Source organism: Typopeltis vanoorti, chromosome 17 (genome assembly GCF_054136105.1).
Source record: "Typopeltis vanoorti isolate ZY-2024b chromosome 17, IOZ_Tvanoo_1.0, whole genome shotgun sequence".
Lineage (NCBI taxonomy): Eukaryota > Metazoa > Arthropoda > Arachnida > Uropygi > Thelyphonidae > Typopeltis > Typopeltis vanoorti.
The window spans coordinates 34,246,544-34,267,879 of NC_143565.1; the positions used below are offsets into that span (position 1 = coordinate 34,246,544).

Below are 21,336 nucleotides of genomic sequence, written 5' to 3' on the forward strand. Positions count from 1 at the left end.
ACATCTTCATTTTTAATATGATTCTGCCACTGATGGCATCTGTTCAGCCACTAATTTTTCATCATCCTCATCATCAAATTCCTGACATTTACCCTCAAGGGGTATACAGGATATGATAGTACTGCATGAAAAATTTACATCATTACTATCTACAATTTTCCTCCAAATTAATCTACTACCTGTCAAGGCTCCAACTTTGTCAGATCTTATATTTCTATCTTCTAAGGCACTTTTTATCGTATCAATCCCCCTATATCTTGGTCTTCCTCTGGGTCTTTTTTCTGCCAACCTGGCAGAGAACACTTGTTTTACTAATCTTTCCTCTCCCATTCTTTTTAAGTGACCATACCACCTGAGATTAGCTCTGCTAACACATTCCTGGATGCTAACGATATTAAGCCTTTCCTAATATCCTTGTTTTTAATATGATATTGCCACTGATACCATCTGTTCACCCCTCTAATCTTTCTCAGGACTTTCATGCCTGTGATCTCTAGCCTTTGATCAAGTGTTTTATTTCTAACCCAGCTCTCAGATCCATAAGTTAAAACTGGTTTGACCACTGTCTTGTATACAGCTAATTTAATGTTTTGACTAATTTCTTTCTTATTCCATATAAATTTATTCAGTCGACCTCCTACCATACCAGCTTTGTTGATTCTGTTGTCTATTTCCATATCTTCACTAAAAATTGTGATTAAATAGCTGAAACGTTTTCCTTGTTCTCTAGGTTCTCCATTCACAGTGCAGCTGATATTTTTGCTTCTGCCGATTTTCATTGTCTTTGTCTTGTTATTGCTGACCTTCATACCATATCTATTACAACAGTTATTCAATTTAGCCAGAAATCTTGTAGTGGATTTATTTAGAAGTATAACATTATCTGCATAAAGCAAAGAGCTGACATTAACATCTCCAATTTTGATATCAGGTTTAATATCACTTTCCTTCATAATGTGATCCATATAGATAATGAATAAGAGAGGGGATAATGTACATCCTTGTCTGATATGATATTTAATATTAAACCATCTTCCCATACTTCCTTCAATTCTAACTGCTGACTTACAACTCAAATAAAAACTAAGTATTGCTTGATATAATGCCCCACTCACACCATACAACTGTAACATTTTGATTGCTTCTCTCTTGGCATGTTGTCATATGTTTTTTCCAGATATACAAAACTTAAACACAGATCTTTGTTATATTCTCATGATTTTTCAACTATTTGTTGTAAAGTGAAAATGTGATCCTGACAGCCTTTATTTGGCCTGAATCCAGTTTGTTCTTCACTAACCTTCTCTTTCACAATCCTTCTCAACCGTTTCTCAAGTATATTGACATAAATCCTACCAGGAACCCTCAGTAGGGAAATATCTCTGTAATTCTCACATTCAGTTTATTTCCCTTTTAATGTATGGAACTGTGAGAGCTGTACTCCAATCATCTAGAATTTGTCCCTCTGCTCAGGCCCTCTGGCAGTCACTGTAAGACTTTTATAACTCCATATTTGAGCATTTCTGGTTGAATATCATCTACTCCAGTTGCCATTCCACATTTCAGACTTTTGATGGCTTTTTCCTACTTCAAGTATGGATATGTATTCCTGATTGCATGCCTGGTCAGTGTTTTTTATCACTGTGCTGTCATCACTGATAGTTTCATTTAGCAATTTTTCAAAGTAATTGCCACACACTTCAAGTATATCTTTTTCTTCAGTTTTTCATATCCCTTTTATCATCTCTAATTCCTTTTACAGCACTCTTTCCTCCATTTCTGAGCTTCTTGAACAACTTCCAGAATATCTTTCCACCTTCTTGATATTTATTTTCTATGTTCTTACCAAAGTCTTCCCAATGACTTTTGTTTAGCTAGTTTTACACATAGCTTATTTTTACATTTTCCCCCGTATTCTCTAAGAGCACAAACTGACTTATTTGCCAGGAACTTTTGATATGCTTTCTTCTTTTCCTTCACTGCCTCTTTAACTTCCTGAGTCCACCATGGAGTTCTGATTTTTCTATCCTCGCAGACAACCTCACCGCATGTTTCTCTGGCCGAATCAATCAATGTTTTTTTCAGAGCTTGCCACTGAATCTCCAAGGTTTGGTTCCTGTTTTCAAACTCTTTCATTTTTCTTGAATGATGTTTGTGTATTTTAGTCTACAATCTGAGAGTTGCTCAAGTTTTATTCCGTTTAAAACTTTCTTACATGTTCTTCTTTTCAATATGAAATTCAATTTTATCCTGCTCAAGACTAAATGGTGATCACTTCCAATTTCAAATCCTCTGTACACTCTAGTGTCCTGCACCAGTGAGAAAACATCACTATCAACAATAACATAGTCAATAAGACTTTTCTTATTGCTTACGTCTTCTCTTGATGTGAATTTGTGTACATTTTTATGTTGGAACATGCCGTTAGTAATAACCAGTCCATGTTCTGAGCAGAAATCCAACAAGTATTTGCCATTATTATTAGCTTTGCTCTTTTCTTCAAATTTTCCCAAAATATTTCTGTATGGCTGACAATCATTTCCTTCTCTGCTATTTAGATCCCCAACAAGAACCAATTTTTCATTGTGTCAGTTGCTTTCTCTAAAGCCTCAAAAAATTCCTCCACTTCTACCTTAGTAGAACCCTCTGTGGGACTATAGGCACAAATAAGTCTCATTGTCCATTCCCCATTCTGATATTTGCCCGCATCACTTTACTTGAGATTGTCTGCCATTCAAGAAAATTAGCCTCGTATTTTTTGTTGAATACTATGGCTACTCCTTCTTTTCCTTGATTGTCATTGCCTGAATATATCATTTTGTATTTATTGCTCAGAAAGATCTCACCCGTTTTGGTCTTTTTTGTTTCAGTCACCCCTATTATGTCGATCTGGTACTTATCCAGTTCCTCAGCTAGCTCCATTTCTTTGCCATCAGGCTTCTTATGTTGATAGTACCGATCTTAAACTCTGCGATATTGAGTTGGGGTTTGTTTTCAGATTTGTTCCAGTAGCTGACTTTTTGCTGTTCGCCCTGGTTCCCTGGCAAAAACAATGGGGACCCTTGTTTAACCAGCGATGCTCCAGCTGCATGAAATTTTGTCATGTTGTACCATCATTTTATATTGTGGTTTAAGCCAATAAGAATACAATTTGTTTGGCTAAATCCCAGATTGCCAGCCCATCCTTGTTCGTTCAGTATCCAGGTGGATACCTAACAGGGTGCACTATGAGAAGGTGAGGATTGGACATTATGTCAGAAGCCCTCGTCGGTTCTCCACATTCCTTCAAAGGTTATGTGGAGGTCTCCTCTCAGTTATACAGCTTTGACCCTTAAGCACCCCCCCCTCCCAAATTTTTATAATTTTTATAATTAACGTCTATGGCTCTTAATGAGTTGCTTAATCATAAGAGCTATGATTAAGCAACTCATAATATCATCACTGCTTTCTTCATCATGGTAATATACTCCTGCCTTTAACTATACAGTTTCTGTTCTTATAATATACCAGTCTCAAACTGCTGTTCTTGAATAGGAGTTTAGTATAACCAGAATAGGAGCTTATCACATTCATTGATCTGAATGTGATAAGCTAAATCTTATCCAGTAAGTAGTAACCTGTTTTCCAGTGGCATCAGCCAGTTATAATCAAGGCCCTTGCTGTTTTGGTCAGGAAACAAGGGTGATGAGTGAAAAATCAGTTACTGGAAGCAACTTCAGCAGAATTCAAGATGACACTGTCAACATAAGACACATTGAGGGGAAAGAAATGGAACCGCACCAAATAGACATAATAGGTGTTACTGAAAAAAAAAAAAAACCCATAAAAACGGGTGAGGCACTTTTAAGCAACAAATTTAAAACTCTGCCTTCAGTTTGGAGCGTGCAGATCACTGAAGATGTGGAATTCTCTGTCAAGAAAGGATTTATATTGAATTATAAAGCGAGTAATTATGATATACTTACGAGGCATCTTTGAGCAGTGCCATAGCTTGAGAAGGCTGAAAGGAAAGCATGTCAGTCATTCATGGGAACTTGTCAAGGAACTGTTTGAACAAAGTAATATTAGATTTCCTACCCCATATTCAGGAGGATAAACCAAGTGGAGGTTAAGTTGCTGTCCTAGTTAGCATATTCTCTTTTAAATCAACAGGCTGCTGGTTCAAATCTTGCTGTAGGTATGGGTGTTCATGATTGTCTCTAGGTGGGATGTGAATTTCATCACCACGTGTGAGACCACATTCCTTATTTATTAGAGGCCTGAAGTGGCTTGAAAAAGTTCCATGTTGGATCTCTAGAGCAAGGTTTCTCGACTATGTAAAAAATAAATAAAAAAATACAAACAAAAAATATATAAAATGAATAAAATTTGATTTATAGCAGAGATAACTCCATAACTCCATGGAGATTCTGATATAATCATAATAATAACAGTGAAAAGTCAGCTACTGGAATAAATTTCAGATCAATATCAGCAAGGTGGCATCAACATAAGAAGCATTGCAGGAAAAGAAATGGAACTAGCAAAAAGAATTAAGTAAGTATGCGATTGACATAATAAGCATTACTGGGAAAAAAAAAAAAAAACAGAAAAACATGTGAGACACTTCATCATCATCACATTCCTGATATGTACCTTCAAGGGGTGTACAGGATATGATAGTACTACATGAAAAATATGCATCATTACTAACTTCCTATCTACAATTTTCCTCCAAATCAGTCTATTACTTGTCAAGACTCCAATATTATCATTATCAGATCTTATATTTCTATCGTCTAAAGCACATTGTACCGTATCATTCCAACTATATCTTAGTCTTCCTCTGGGTCAGCTTTCCTGCCAACCTAGCAGAGAACATTTGTTTTGCTAATCTTTTCTCACCCATTCTGTTTAAGTGACCATACCACCTGAGATTAGCTTGGCTAACGCACTCCTGGATGCTGACAATGTCGAGTTCTTTCCTAATATCCTCGTTTTTAATATGATATTGCCATTGATGCCATCTGTTTATGCCTCTAATCTTTCTCAGGAATTTCATATCTGCGGTCTCTAGTCTTTGGTCAAGTTTCTTACTTCTGACCCAGCTCTCAGATCCATAAGTTAAAACTGGTTTGAACACTGTCTTGTATACAGCTAATTTAATATTCCAACTAATTTCTCTCTTATTCCATATGAATTTATTCAGTTGACTTCCTGCTATACTAGCTTTGTTGATTCTGTTGTCTATTTCCATATTTAATTTACCATCTTCACTAAAAATCGTGCCTAAGTAGCTGAAATGTTTTACTTGTTCCACAGGTTCCCTGTTCACAACACAGTTGACATTTTCAACAATTCTACCTATTTTCATTGTCTTTGACTTTTTATTGCTGACCTTCATACCATATCTATTACAACAGTTATTCAATTTAGTCAGGGAATCTTTCAAACTTGTAGCTGATTTATTCAGAAGTATAACATCGTCTGCATAAAGCAAAGAGCTGACATTAACATCTCCAATTTTGATATCATGTTTAATACCACTTTCCTTCATAATGTGATCCATATTGATAATGAATAACAGGTGATAATGTACATTCCTGTCTCACATGAGATTTAACATTAAACCATCTTCCTGTACTTCCTTCAATTCTAACTGCCGACTTACAACTCAAATACAGACTAAGTATTGCTTGATATAATGCTCCATTGACACCATATAACTGTAGTGCATTGAATAGCTTCTCTCTTGGCACCTTGTCATATGCCTTTTCCAGATCGTGAAAACTTAAATACAAATCTCTGTTATATCCCCATGCTTTCTGGACTATTTGACGTAAAGTGAAGATCTGATCCTGACAGCCTCTATTTGGCCTGAATCCAGCTTGTTCTTCACCAAGCTTTTCTTCCACAATTTTTCTGAACCATTTCTCAAGTATACTTGCATAAATCTTGCCAGGAACACTCAGTAGGGAAATACCTCTGTAATTCTCACATTCAGTTTTATTTCCCTTTTTATATATGGACGCTATTAGAGCTCTACTTCGATCATCGGGAATTCGTCCCTCTGTCCAGGCTTTCTGAACTATGCAGTGCAGCCACTGTAAGACTTTTATACCACCACACTTCAGCATTTCTGGTCGAATATCATCTACTCCTGCTGCCTTTCCACATTTCAAGCCTTTAATGGCTTTTTCTACTTCAAGTATGGATATGTATTCCTGACTGTATGCCTGTTGAGTATTTTTTACCACTGTGCTATCGCTTCTTGTTTCATTTAGCAATTTTTCGAAGTAATTACTCCATACTACAAGGATATCTTTTTCTCCTGTTTTCATGTCACTTTTATTATCTCTAACTCCTTTTACAGCACTCTTTCCTCCATTTCTAAGCTTCTATAACAACCTCCAGAATATCTTACCACCTTCTTGATATTTATTTTCTATATTCTTACCAAAGCCCTCCCATGACTTTTGCTTTCTTACATTTGTCTCTGTACTCTCTAAGAGCAAAAGCTGACTTATTTGCCAGAAATTTTTGATATGATTTCTTCTTTTCCTTCACTGCCTCTTTAACTTCTTGTGTCCACCATGGAGTTCTGATTTATCTATCTTTGCAGACAAAGATAGATAAATCACCACATGCCTCTCTGGCTGAATCAACAGGGTTTTCTTCAAGGCTTGCCACTGAATCTCCAAAGTTTGGTTCCTGTTCTCAAACTCTTTCATTTTTTCTTCAATAATCTTTGTGTATTTTAGTCTACAGTTCACATCTGAGAGCTGCTCAACTTTTATTTGCTTTAAAACTTTCTTACATGTTATTCTTTTTGATATGAAATTCAATTTTATCCTGCTCAAGACTAAATAGTGATCGCCTTCCATTTCAATTCTCTGTACACTCTAGTGTCCTTCACCAGTGAGAAAACATCACTATCGACTATAACATAGTCAATGAGACTTTTCTTATTCCTTTTCTCTTCTCTCCATGTGAATTTGTGCACATTTTTATGTTGGAACATTGTGTTAGTAATAACCAGTCTATGTCCTGAGCAGAAATCCAACAGGTATTTCCCATTATTATTAGCTTTGCTCTTTTCTCCAAATTTTACCAAAATATTTTTGTATGTCTCACAGTCATTTCCTACTCTGCTATTTAGATCTCCCAGCAAGGACCAACTTTTCCTTTTTCATTGTGTCAGTTGCTTTTTCTAAAGCATCAAAAAATTCCTCCACTTCTACCTTAGTAGAACCTTCTGTGGGACCTTAGGCACAAATAAGTCTCATTGTCCAGTTCCCCATTCTCATATTTGCTCACATTACTCTACTTGAGGCTGACTGCCATTCAAGAAGATTAGCCTCGTATTTTGTGTTGAATACTATTGCTGCTACTCCTTTTCCTTGATTGTCATTGCCTGAATATAACATTTTGTATTTATTGCTCAGAAAGATCTCAATCTCACCAGTTTTTGTCTTTTTTGTTTCAGTCACCCCTATTATGTCGATCTGGTACTTATGTAATTCCTCAGCTAGCTCCATTTCTTTGCCATTCAGGCTCCTTATGTTGATAGTACTGATCTTTAAGTCTGGTGATGTTGAGTTGAATAATGTTTTCAGATTCGTTTCAGTAACTGACTTTTTGCTGTTCGCCCTGGTTCCCTGGCGAAAACAACGGGGGCCTTGTTTAACTGGGCGATGCCCCAGCCGGCATGAAATTTTGTCATGTTGTACCATCATTTTTTACTTCGGTTTAACCAATAAGAATTCAATTTGTTTGGCTAAATCCCAAATTGCCAGCCCATCCTCATTCTTTCAGTAACCAGGCAGATACCTAACAGGGTGCTGAGAAGGTTAGGATTGGACATTAGATCAGAAGCGCTGGTCGGTTGTCCACATTCTTTTAAAGGCTATGTGGAGGTCTCCTCTCAGTTATACAGCTTTGATCCTTAAGCACTCCTGTGAGACACTTCTAAGTAACAAATATAAAATGTTATATTCAGGCAGTGAGAATTGGGAGAGGGTCGGAATAGTTATAGTATTCAGCACAAAATACAAGGATAATCTTGAATGGAATGCAATATCAAATAGGGTGGTGAGGGCAAATATCAGAATTGGCCATTAGATAATGTGACCTATTCTGATTATAGTTCAACAGAAGGTTCTACTAAGGAAGTAGCGGAGAAATCTTTTCAGGAGGTACTGGAGAAGACAGCTGTCATGTAGAAAAAGGACAAGCTGGACTGAACTTTTTTCTTTATGTCTTTGTTATAGATGTAAACAACAGAGTAGGAAATGATTTCCAGACATATAGAAATGTTTTGGGAAAATTCTATTATTATTATTATTATTATCATGTGATACCTCCAGAGAGTCCATGGACTCATCGTGGGAGGGCGCTCTACTGTACTTTGTTAAATACATCTCACCCACTCCACTACTACTTAATTCTCCTGCTATGACACTACTACCATCAGCTACTGCCCATCATTACTAATAACAATATTTTTTGTCAGTAAATTGCATGTTTTTGTCTGTCATGGGAGAAAAACCTGTGTTTCTTGGGGAAAAACCCAGCTACCTCTGTATGAGATCAATTAACTCACCTTCAAAAAAGCTCATATAAGGATTCCCCTCGTCATGACAAGAATCAAACCCAGTTCTTTCTGATTGAAGGGTGCAGTGTTCCACTGTTCTTCCAATTGTGCTACCAAAGAACAAAGCAAACTAATAATGGGAAACACCTGTGTGATATCAGTTCAGGACATGGACTAGAAGAAAGTAAAGTTTAAAGAAGAATCAAAGTTGGGTAGATTTCAGAAGTAAACTGTACACTCATACACACAAATATTATTCTAGAAAAAATTAAAGACTTGGAAAAGAAGAATCAAACCTTGGAGATTCACTGGTGAATTCTGAAGAAATTGAAGAGGCAAGTTTTGAAATTGTCTACAAGCATTAGAAAATCCAGAACTACAGCAGAACTACAGTGGACTCAGGAAGTTAAAGAAGCAGTTAAGAAAAGGAAGGAAGTATATAGGGAGTTCCTGGTGAATAAGTTCTCCAGTGGTCTGAGACAAAAATGTAAGAAAGGGAAGTACTAAACAAACAAATCCATGTTTTACTAAACAAACTTTAGTAAAACATAGAAAATAAATATCAGGAAAGAGGGAAAATATTTTGGGTTGAAAAAGCTTAGATATGGAGGAAAGAGTACTGTAAAAGAATTAAATATGATAAAGATGACATGAAAGGTGACATTGAAGATGAAGTTATTCTATTATGTCTGGAATAATTACTTTGAAAGATTGCTAAATGGAACAAACAATGACAGCACATCAGTAGAAAATTCAAGAGGAATATACTCAGTAGTACATACCAATACTTGAGATAGAAAAATCCATCAAAAACCTAAAATGTGAAAGCCATGGTATTCGACCAGAAATGCTGAATGGTAGTCTGAAAGTTTTACAGTGACTACACTGCATAATTCTGAAGGCATAGTGAGAGGGGCGAATTCCAGATGATTGGAGATCAGCTCTTATAGAATCCATCTATAAGAAAAGAGAAATAAATTGAATGCAAGAATTACAGAGGAATTTCCATAAAGAGTATTCCTTGTAAGGTTTAGGTAAGTATACTTGAAAAAGGCTAATCAAAATTGTGAAAGGGAAGTTTGCAGAACAAGTCCTAGCAAAACAGAGGTTGCTAGTATCCAATTTTCACTTTAAGATATTATTATCCAGGCCTCCATGGACTCAAAAGACTCATCGTGGGAGGTCATTTTTGGTAAACACAAAGTTTATCATACCACCCTTTGAACCCATTGACCGTTCCCACTCCAACCACTCTCTCAGGCAATGCATAGTTGAAAATCATGTGAATATAGCAAGGATCTATATTTAAGCCAAGAGAAAGCTGTTCAAAACATTACAGTTATATGATGTAAATTAGACATATTCAGCAGTACAGTCCATAATTGATATTGTGCATTAGAATTGATACAGAAAGATCGTTTAATCAGGTGTGAAACAAAGATGCACATTATCTCCAATTTTATTCATCTATATCATAGGTTGCCAAACTTTTTCGGGCCACCACCCACTTTGCAAGACATAAATTTTGTAACGCCCCCATTATAGCAGTTTGAATAAAACCATATTTCAAATATTTGAGACTGAATAAAACCGTATTTCATATACTCAATACTGTACTGTCGACATTTCTTTTTATATTCAGACATAATGAAGTAATAAAATTTGCAAAAATGTTCGCAAAATAAAAGATTTAATTTACACTTTGTATGACTCCACTTATCTATCGCACTTTCAACTGATGATTGTTGGCAAAGCACACAAAAAATAATGAAACTTATTCCTAAACCACTGGTATTTATAGATTTGAAATCTAGCCCGAATCGACTTGCATGCATTGACTTGTTTCCGATACCATCATACTCGTGCTTTGAACAAGTCACTGCAAGCACCCATATTCCTGTCAAAACATGCTGAATTGAGTGAATTACCTACGTAATAGTTAACTGACATACTACTCGTTAAGACTCGTCTGCTGCGTGGATAGACTAAAGCCTGTATGGCACGATCAATTTTTACAATAGCAAAAAATGAATACATTTTTTAAGTATATAAAAAATAGAAGTTAAAATATCCTGTATGACACGTTCGATTTTCTCATTGGCATAGAAAATTGACATCTGTTTCTATCTGACATGGTAAATTTTCAAATGATTAAATAATTGAAATAGATAATCGATAAAAAAATTGATCGTGTAAGACGGGCATAAGATGAATTAAAATTCAATATTTAAATTAATATTTACATTTTAAATGATTATCTAATCGCAAAATCAGGAAAATAATTAATTTTTAAATGTATATTATTAATTTCTTCTATAAAGAGCCAAGAGCCACCGACCCCTAAACTGCCTGAACGCCCCCAAATGCTTCTGATCCCACTATAGCCCCCCCCCCCCCCCCCCGAAGGCTTCAGCGCCCACTGGGAGGCGGTACTGCCCACTTTGGGAACCAATGATCTATATGGATCATATTACAAAGGAAAGTAGCATTAAACCTGATTTCAAACTTGCATTCATCTCAGCTCTTTTCTTCATACAGATCATGTTGTACTCCTAAATAAATCCAATACAACTCTGCAGGAATTTCTTCTAAATTGAATAACTGCTGCAATAAATTTAGCATGAAAAGCAAGGTGTTCTCTGCTTTCATTAGATTTGAGTCATTTGAGTGTAGCAGATAAGCATTTCATAAGCCCTTGGTATGAAAGCATCATTGTGAATGTAATTTTGCTTATAGTTGTTCTTAATTTTTCATCTTTTATTATTACTGTACTAAGCAAACTGGGTTCTTACAAAATTTGACTTTTACTGCATTTCCACTATAGATGGATATCAGAAATGTGAGGCAGTAGCATACAATAAATTACATACCTGTTTTTATTAGCTTATTTATTCAGAATTTAATTAAGCAAAGATTAGATTCATTACAATAGTATGATACCTGGAGAACTTGATTCTAGGAAGTGTTTGTATACTTGCATAACTTATAGTAAAGCTATCTGATCTCAGTATGCATTGAGCACTATGCTGAGTATAATTTTTTGTATGAACTTCTGTTTGCGTATTCTTGAATATAATAGGAATGAAAATAGAAATATACCAGTCAGTCTGTTAGAGGACAATTGCAAGATGGTTGTTTTTTTGAAGACCTCAAGCAAGATTAGAAATACAATTTTGCCACTACTTACAGACCTATCAACCAAATTTACAACTTGTTACCTTCTCCTAAGGACAAACTCTCACCTTTGATGTTGCCTGGCGTTTATGGGATTCCATGTTCATGCAAATTGTCTTACTTTGGACAGACAGGTAGGTCTGTTCAGAAATGTATCTCAGAACATCAAGACCACATTCGTCTTTTTAAACCGCAGCAATCTGGTCTCTCTCAACACGGAATTGAAAATCCAAGCCATAGGATCCATTGGGAAAAGTCTAAACTTTTACATAGATCTTTATATAAACATGAACGTTTATATAAAGAAAGTTCTGAAGCCCTACTACACAGACCAAATTTAAACTGCAACAACGTTCTTACTATTCCTAAAGTATGGAAATTGTCATACAAATTCCATAGAAATTGTGTAAAATAATTATTATTAGTGGTTTTTTTTTTTAAATTTTTTTATATTTTTGCTTCTGTAACACGTTACGCACATTTAATGAGATTCTATTGTAATCATGTGCCCTAACTGTATGTTATTCCTATTATTGTTTAAACTACTGTACTGATGATCATCCTAAGATACTTAGGATGAAATATTTACAATTAAATCATTTTCACTGTGGTTAATACGTGTGTTTCTTTTAGTTATAGTCTAATTTTGTTTAATGTTTGGAGCTTTGTAGATTTTTTGTGGAATTTTTTTGTATAATTTGGTCAAGTTTCTGCTTGTTTGTTAGGTTATATGTTTGAGTCCTTTTGTTTATACTGATCTGAAACAAAGTAACGACGATAACAACGATGTTACATTAATCAGTATATAAAGCAATTGTCATGAATAGTGTGGATATTTCCAAGTTGATTCATTGTTGTGAGTGCAGTATGCATGAGAGAAGGAAGATGTGTATGTGAAGAGGATGAATAAGAGAAATGAGTATGGCTCTAGGAAGTGGGATATTCTAATGAACCTTGAGTTTATATAACTATATATTTTTAAACAGGGTGAGGAACTTGGATTGTGTGATATTAGACAAGAGTAGAAGCTAGTGCAAAGCATAATCATGAGCAGTATCTTGCAGAAAATGAATGTGAGACTATAGATGTTATCACAGACGTGATCACGACTGATGGCTTGAAAGCAGGTGAGACTGACAGCAAGAAAGAAGGCAAAAGTTGTAGTAAAAATGAGAGCCTGAGTGAATGACATAGAGAAAGTGATGTAATACTTGAAACCTGAGATAGTTGTAGATGAGGCAAGGGATGAAGTATATATGCACAATGAAATTAGAAGATTGGTAGATATGAATGGAAAGGGAAGAGGCAGAAGAATTATGTAATTCTATAATGGCAGTGTATCAAGATCCCATTATTGGAAGTGTGGTGAAAGAAAGCCTGCACAAAACTTGCTTTCCAGGAGAGATGAGCAGGGCAATTGAACTTGGAGATGAATGATCAAAAGAGTTGGTGGTGGATGTCGGAACATGTGATGATGGAGTAGAAGGGAATGTAAGAATAGATATTAGGAATAAAAGATAACATTGTGATAGGAAATCACTGCATTGTGCCAGTATTCCAGTGATGGATTGATATGGCAGAGAAAGACTATGAATAGCACATTGCAGAGCTATGTGAGACAAAAAGGAGTTCAGTTGGTGAGAGTATAGAATGAATTTTAAGAATGGAGAGAATTGTACAAAACCAATTTTATTTGAGTCAACTGGAGTAGTTTCTGCTGAAGTGGAGAGTACTTACAAGAGATGAAAAGGAAATCTGAGGAACTAAGAGTTAATGTGAAAGAGCAGAAGGGACCAAAAAAGAGTTTGAGAAAGAAAAGATGAGTTGTATGAGAGAGTGGGATGAAACAGAAATGCAAGACAGACTGGGAAATTGGCGGAGTCAGAATTAACAGGGAAATACGATGAAAGGGCATTAGATGCTGAAGCAGTAGAGAATGGAATATGAAGGAGGATGAGCATATGAATCTGGACAAAAGTATTGGTTAGGTAGGGTGAGAGAGAGAAAAAGAGAGAGAGAGAAATTAATAAGAAGTAATGAATTACAAATATTTTATGAATTCCAGGATCCTTTGTAATATGGGAAAATTACTGACGAACCTGGAATTATTGCATTGCATTCATGGAGTTTATTCACTTAATAGTTGTTAAAATAAGTGGCATATGGTTGGATAAGGATGAGAGTCTGACAGGAATAGAGAAAGGGCAGATGATATTTTTCAGGCAGATAAGAATGGTAAGAAGGGAGGAGGAGTGCTGTTGATTATAGAAGAGGAGTGATGCCTGCATAAAGTGGAGATGCAAGGGGAAAATAGTGGCACTGGTTTCGATGCAGTATGGTATTAGGTAGACAGATTGAAATATTTAATTGGATGTTGATTTATGCCAGAAAGATGCCAAAAAGGAAATGATAGTAAATTGACCTAGAAAATAAGAAAAGAGCAAATCATTATAGATAATTTTAATTATAGTAATACATATTGGAATGAAGAGAAGGCATCTGGGGATAAAATAAATTCCTCCATTTTTTAAGAAACATCTATTTAGGCAGTATATAAATGAGTTCAAAGGAGGATGAAATAACTATTCTATCAAAGGATGGAATGGAAAGGTCTCTTTCTGTCAAGTACGTAAATTACATACTTTTAGTTTATGAACATAAATACAGATATCCTTCTATCCTCCTCTTTATTACTTTTTCTTATCCTGGAGTTTAAGAATTCCCTGCTCTTGTGACTTATGTTATTATGGACAAGCTGGTCACTGTGCATAAATTCATCTGGAAGAACATCAAGAATATATTTCACTAAAAGAGCCCAATAAATCTGGTTTAGCAAGCCATGTTTGCTAAACAAGATTCAGTGGAACAATACCGAAGTTCAACACAAAAGCTATTTTTTTCTGGAAGTACTGTGCAAAGAAAGTTGTGAGGCACATATTCACAATCCCAACCATAACAAAAACAATTGCCTCAAACTTTCTCATTTTTGGGAAGTTATCCTAACTAATTCACCATTCATGTGTTTCATAAATTGTAATTAATTAATTATTTAAATGTAAAAATATTTTATTGATTATTTTATTTTTTATTTACTGGTAAATTTATTTCCCGATATTGATTAATGCAGATGGAGTTGTTCTCCTGCAGATGATAGCACATATAATATCATGAACTTTAAATTTAATTCTTGTTCTCTCTCTTTTTTGTGTTTGTCTTCCTATATTGAAAATGGCTATGAAACATAGCCAAAAATTCTACAAATATACAATTTTATGTAAAGTGACTTCTGTCGTTAATTAGTAATATGTCTTTCACGTATGTCTTGATTTTTAAATCAATCCTCCATAAACCATTCTTTGATCTCTCTCTCTTTCTATCAGCCAGTGTCTAATCAAAACCACTAAATTCATTCGTAATCATCCTCATTTGCTCCAGTTTATGCAATAGAATTCTATGTGGAATCCTGTCATATTATTTTGCAAAGTATCACTGAGTAGCCAGTTCCCTTATCTAACTCCATAGTCACTTTATATAAAAGGTAAGCATATTACTAAGGTGAGATCTACCCTTCACAAAGCCATGTTGCCCATTGTAAAGTATCATGTTCTTATCCATCTAGTCCTGAATTCTGTCTTTTACCAATAGCTCCAATACCTTGACTACTGTTCCTAAGATGGTGATTAACCTATAATTTGCTACTTCTGTCTTGGAGTCACTTTTATGCAGTGGGACTATTTTTCCTCTTTCTACTCCACTGGCATCTTCACAGTATCGAAGGTTAAATTAAACAGCTTGGTCAAAGGAGGTGATAATTCCCTTGCACATACTCATAATACACAGGCTGATATGCCATCTAATCCCATGATGGTGTTTGCATTGAAGTTCTGCAATGTTCAAAGCACTCCTATTTCTAGATTCTCCCTTATATCACACAGATGTTCTCTGAATCCCTGTTCTCTTGATGTAATTCTACTCTTTCTTATTCACTTCTTCTGCTAAAACCCCTCCTCCATCCTCCTTATCTCCTCTCTTATGTTTATATATGCTCGAAATAAGGGCAGGGAGTTTTTGCCATTTAGTTCAACTTGGCCGAAAGTTATAGGCATTAGTGAGATGGTTGACTAACAATGATATAGTCATAGGAATAGAATGCAAAGAATATAGTTTCTTCAGAAGAGAAGCGAAGGAACAGGATGGGGGAGGGTTTCCTAATAATAGCAGATGAATTATTATTATTGTACAAACACCTTCATGTAGTTTGAAAACTCATCACAGGAGACCCAAACTATCCACACAATCTATCATACATCTCCTTGAACCCATTTATAGACAAAGTGCTCACAACTGATACTGGCAACCCATTCCATTCATTCACCACTTTCCTGGTCCTCACACCTCTACTAACCACACCTTTACTCAACTTTCAGGGATGAACTCATATTCTGCACCCTCTAGCCAAGTTCCGAAACATTTCCCCTGCATAAATCGTATAAAATCCTTTAAGCAACTTAAACGTTTCTATCATATTCCCTCTTGTTTGCCTATCGACCAAGTTCTGCAAACCACACACCCTCAATCTATCCTCATATATAACATTCCACAGCCCACTGATCATCTTGGTCAGTGGGCTGTGGGCTGCCTCTGAATCCTCTTCTCCACTTCCTTATCCCCAAGAAACCAAGGTGAACAGATCTGAGCATAATAATCTTGATGTGGACTTATTAAGTCCTTATAAAAAAAAAGGAATAAAAACTTCCTTATCTTTAATAAAATCCCTCCTCCATCCAGTTCCTGGTTTCCTCTCTTTTTATGTATACTCGAAATAAGGGCAAGGAGTTTTTGTCATTTAGCTCAACTTGACTGATTATAGGCATTAGTGAGATGGTTGACTAACAATAATATAGTCAGAGAATAGAATGCAAAGAATATAGTTTCTTCAGAAGAGGGAAGAGAAGGAACAGGATGGGGGGAGCCCTTATAAGCCCTTAGCAAATTTAGAAATGTGGCTTCCAAGCTTCAACTCCCTGTCTACCACCACCCCTAAATATCTGGCTTCATCTATTTCCTGGAGTACAAATGTGGTACACGGCTTGTAATTTATTTATCCCAAAATGCATAACTTTACATTTCTCCATGTCTCTGACACCGGTTATCCTTTGCCCATACTGACAGCCTATTTACATCATCCTGCAAGCTCTTCACATCACCTTGATTAACTATTACTCTACCTAATTTTGCACCATCAGCAAACAACTGAATAATTCCTTTAAGATTATTTGCTATATTATTTATATGCAAATTAAACAGTAGTAGTCCTACACTCTTTTCTATTAATGAGTCTGTATAGTATATAATGCCTCCATAGCTCAATTGGTAAAAACAAAGCCCTTTTGTCAGAAAGACCTGGGTTCGATTTCTGTTGATGATATGAGGAACCTTTATTTGGTCTCTTTTGACTAAAGGTGAGTTAGCTGGTCTCATATGGAGGTAGAGGGTTTTTTCCACCTGGAAACTCTGGTTTTTCACCCCTCAGAACAGGCAAAGTGGTCCTGTGAACACACACAGACTACAGTCATGAATACTTACTCTTAGGGTGATGCAGCAGAGTAGTGACAAGCCGGCTGCATTAATTTGTCGTAAACCCCTCATTGGGGGGAGGACTCAACCCACCCTAAGGGGCAGATGAGAGGAGGAAGGAAAGATAGTATATAATAGACAAGTCTGTATATAATAGACAAGATCAAAAGAAGACAACTTCAGTGGTATGGAAATGTCGAGAGAATGCCACCAAAAACGCTACCCAATCTCGCTCTGTATGCAAGATTAAAAGAAAAAAAAAGGAAAACCAAAAACAAAATGGATAACATCAATAAAGGTTAACTCTGGATTACAAGTCTATAGACAGCTCACCAGCCACGCAAAAAACCAAGACTTCTGGAGATTGCTGCAGAAACATGGAAGACAACACATTCCTGATGAAAGAGGACAGTGAGTCCTACACTGAACATTACAGCACACTACTAGTCATATGCCTTCTCCTGGATTCTGCTCCTCTATATATTACTTTTTGATATCTATCCAGCAACTACTCTCTTATCCACATAACCAGTGTCACATCCATTTCCATTTGTTCTTATTTGCATAACAGAGCTCCATGTGGTATTCTGTCAAATGCCTTTGTAAAATCCAACAGAATCATCGTGTATCCATTTCCTTTATCCAACTCAGCTGTCACTCTATTTTAATAAGTTAGTAAATGCATGAATGACCCTTCTCAAAGCCATGTTGTCCTATAGAGTCTCATATTCTTATCCACCTGTTGTTGAATTCTCTTTTAGAGCAATCTTTCCAGCACTTTTACATAACACCACTTCTGAGATACTAATTGGTCAATAATTTGCTACTACAGTCTTACAAACTTCCTTACAAAAAGCAGTTATTTTGTCTTCTTTTCCAATCCCTTGGAACTCTTCCAGAACTGAGACCTAAATTAAAGAGCCTAGGAAGAGGCATTGACAGTTCCCTTGCTCATTCTTGCAAAATGTGAGCTGGTATCACATCTAACCTGAGCTGTATATTCATTGAGATTCTGCAATATCCTAAGAACCTCTAGTTCATTCGCCTCTGTTCCCACATCAGTGTCTGTCACATATGTCACAGCATTAATGTTACTTGGATGATATACTCTTCCAGAGTGGTCACTTAGTAACCCAACAATTTTATCTGCTTCTGTCACCTCGTCACTATCAGCACTCATTAAGGTTATAAGGTTAGTCTTTCATAATACACATAACGAAAGAACCCTTTTAGATTTCTTTTAGACTGCCTAGTTAGTTTCTTTTCATAATCTGATTTTACCTTCCTTACCATGCTGGTCACCTTTTATTGCCTGACCCTTGTACTCTTCGTGAGCCTGCTAGTTACCTTTCTCATTATATAACCTCCAGAACAATTTATTTTTATTTTTTTTGCAGCTCATGCTTAATGATACTACTCATCCAAAGTTACCCTCCTTACCTTAGGTATACAGTTTAATATTGCTTCCTCTAGATTTTCCTTAATTATCTCTCATGCACTATTAACATCCTTCCCTTGAAATGCTTTATGCCATGGCACAACTCCAAGCTTCCTCCTAGGCATGCCATAATCAGCTTCTTGTAATTCCACATATGCCCTTCTTGACAGAAATTCTTCATATTTTTCAATCTTCCAGGTCAAGACTGCATAGTCACTTTTGCCAATTGTAGGCAATGTGGACACTTGCATGTTTAACTTTGTTCTTTCTTTTATGTAGCAGATTAAGAGTTTCTTGGTTGAGATGCTCCCTGTAATTCTTTTCTGTTTGCTTTATTTGTTGATTTAATTTGTCCAGGTAATTTTCCTGATTTACTGATGTATCCAACTGTTCCCTGTCATATATTTTGGTTGTTTATAACTTGATATTGCTCATATTTTTTGCTTGCTGTCTTTTGTCTGTATGAAGAATGGCTGTTAATGATCTGTGATTGAATTTATATCACCCTATCAATCACCTTGCAAAAAAAAGGGGGGGGGTGAGCAAGAAGATTATTAAAACAAGAGCACCACTTTATAAATCCATGCTATCCTTCATAAATAATATTGCCCTCATCTGTCTAATTCTATATACAAGTTGTTAATCAATTTTTCCATTGATAACAACTTGTAAAATCTTAACAACTGCAGAAGAAATACAAATTAGTCTATACACTGATTGGAAAGTCAATGGAAACCCCCCCATGGGCAAGATGCATCGTGTTATGTAATAAGTCACATGTCTAGCCAGTATGAATTGCAGGAATATTATGCTCCCAAGTGAGTTCAGCTGTGCACAGGTGAAATGTCTGCTTGAAGGGAACTGGCAGGGTTTGAAAAAGGCATTGTGATAAGATGCCATGTTGCAAGCCTATCTGTTCAGCAAATTGTTGACAGATTGTGCCATTCCAGGTCAACAATCAGTGATACCATACTGAGATGGAAGTGCAATGAGTCAGCTGCAAGCACTACCTGCAGTGGATGACTTACCATCTTCATCAAACTTGACCATAGGGTGCTACGAAGGATAATGTGTGAAACCACCATTCGTTGGCCGACACATTTAATGTGGAGTTCTGGACATTGACTGGAACATGAATCTGCATAAAAACATTTAGATCCAAGAAGGCTCATAATGTGGGTGTCCATGGTATGACCACGATATGCAAGCCCTATATTATCTAAACTAACATGCAGTGTCTATTCAGTGGTGCAAAGAGCATGTACAGTGGACATAGAAGCTTGGAAAGCTGTGTTATGGACCAATAAATCATGCTCCCCCCCCCCCAACCAAGCAGATAGTTATGTGTGTGAAGTGATATGAAGTCATTAGCTTCTATATACAAGTTGCCCCAGTCCTGAAAATGTCAGGCTACAAACTTTGTTTGCTTACACTTGGATAAAGGATTAAACTAAGTATATAATTTCTTGGTATCTTTAATTTATAGTATAACCAAGTGGAAAAACTTCTATCAACCATCTCTAATCCAGAGTATTTTAATAATAAGGTGTGCACCTTTTGGTTACTCGTATATGAAAATATGACTTCTGCATTACTTCAAACTCAGATTTTGAAGTAATGCAGAAGTCATATTTTCATATACGAGTAACCAAAAGGTGCACACCTTATTATTAAAATACTCTGGATTAGAGATGGTTGATAGAAGTTTTTCCACTTGGTTATACTATAAATTAAAGATACCAAGAAATTATATACTTAATTTAATCCTTTATCCAAGTGTAAGCAAACAAAGTTTGTAGCCTGACATTTTCAGGACTGGGGCAACTTGTATATAGAAGCTAATGACTTCATATCACTTCACACACGTGGTGATTGATTCATTCAATCCAATACCCTTGGAGGGTAATGGATGGCAATGCTGTAGCCAATGAAGTTCTAACTGAGGCTCGGCTATATTGCTGTTACCCTCCTGCCATGATCAGAGCTTTAATTGCTCAATAACACCTTATCCCTACACTGTCCTCTACAGATAACGGGGAATATGAAAAGCATTCTTGCTTCGCCCCTTTAAGCCAGTCCTTATATAAGGACTCAGATATGTGCTTTGTATTATGGGATACTGAGGCAAGTGATGTGAAGTCATTAGCTTCTATATACGAGTTGCCCCAGTCCTGAAAATACTTCAGGTGCAAACTTTGTTTGCTTACACTTAGATAAAGGATTAAATCAAGTATATAATTTCTTGGTATCTTTAATTTATACTTGACTGGCCTCTACAGAGTCCTGATTTCAACCCTATTACGCAACTGTTGGATGAACTGGAGTGTTGGGTGAAGTTAAGGGATGTCCACCCCACAACAGTCCCGGATCTCATTACAATCCCACAGGAAGAATGTGGTCCTAAATTCCCATTGATATCATATGCTGGCAGAAAGCATACCCCATAGGATTTCTGCAGTCATTGGAGCAAAAGGAAGTTCTTCATCTTATTAAGATGGGTGCCATGGTTATTTGTTCCTCACACTGTGGTGTCTGTTGACTTCTTTCCAAGCAGTGTAGTTTGATAGCTCCATTC

The 21,336-nt window shown here is 36.1% G+C and overlaps 1 protein-coding gene across 1 annotated transcript in view; it reads left to right on the forward strand.

The window, feature by feature from the left end:
- LOC150097280 (adenylate cyclase type 10-like) overlaps positions 1-21,336 on the forward strand; it is a 198,907-nt gene that overhangs the window by 23,027 nt on the left and 154,544 nt on the right. The gene's annotated exons all lie outside the window — the stretch shown is intronic.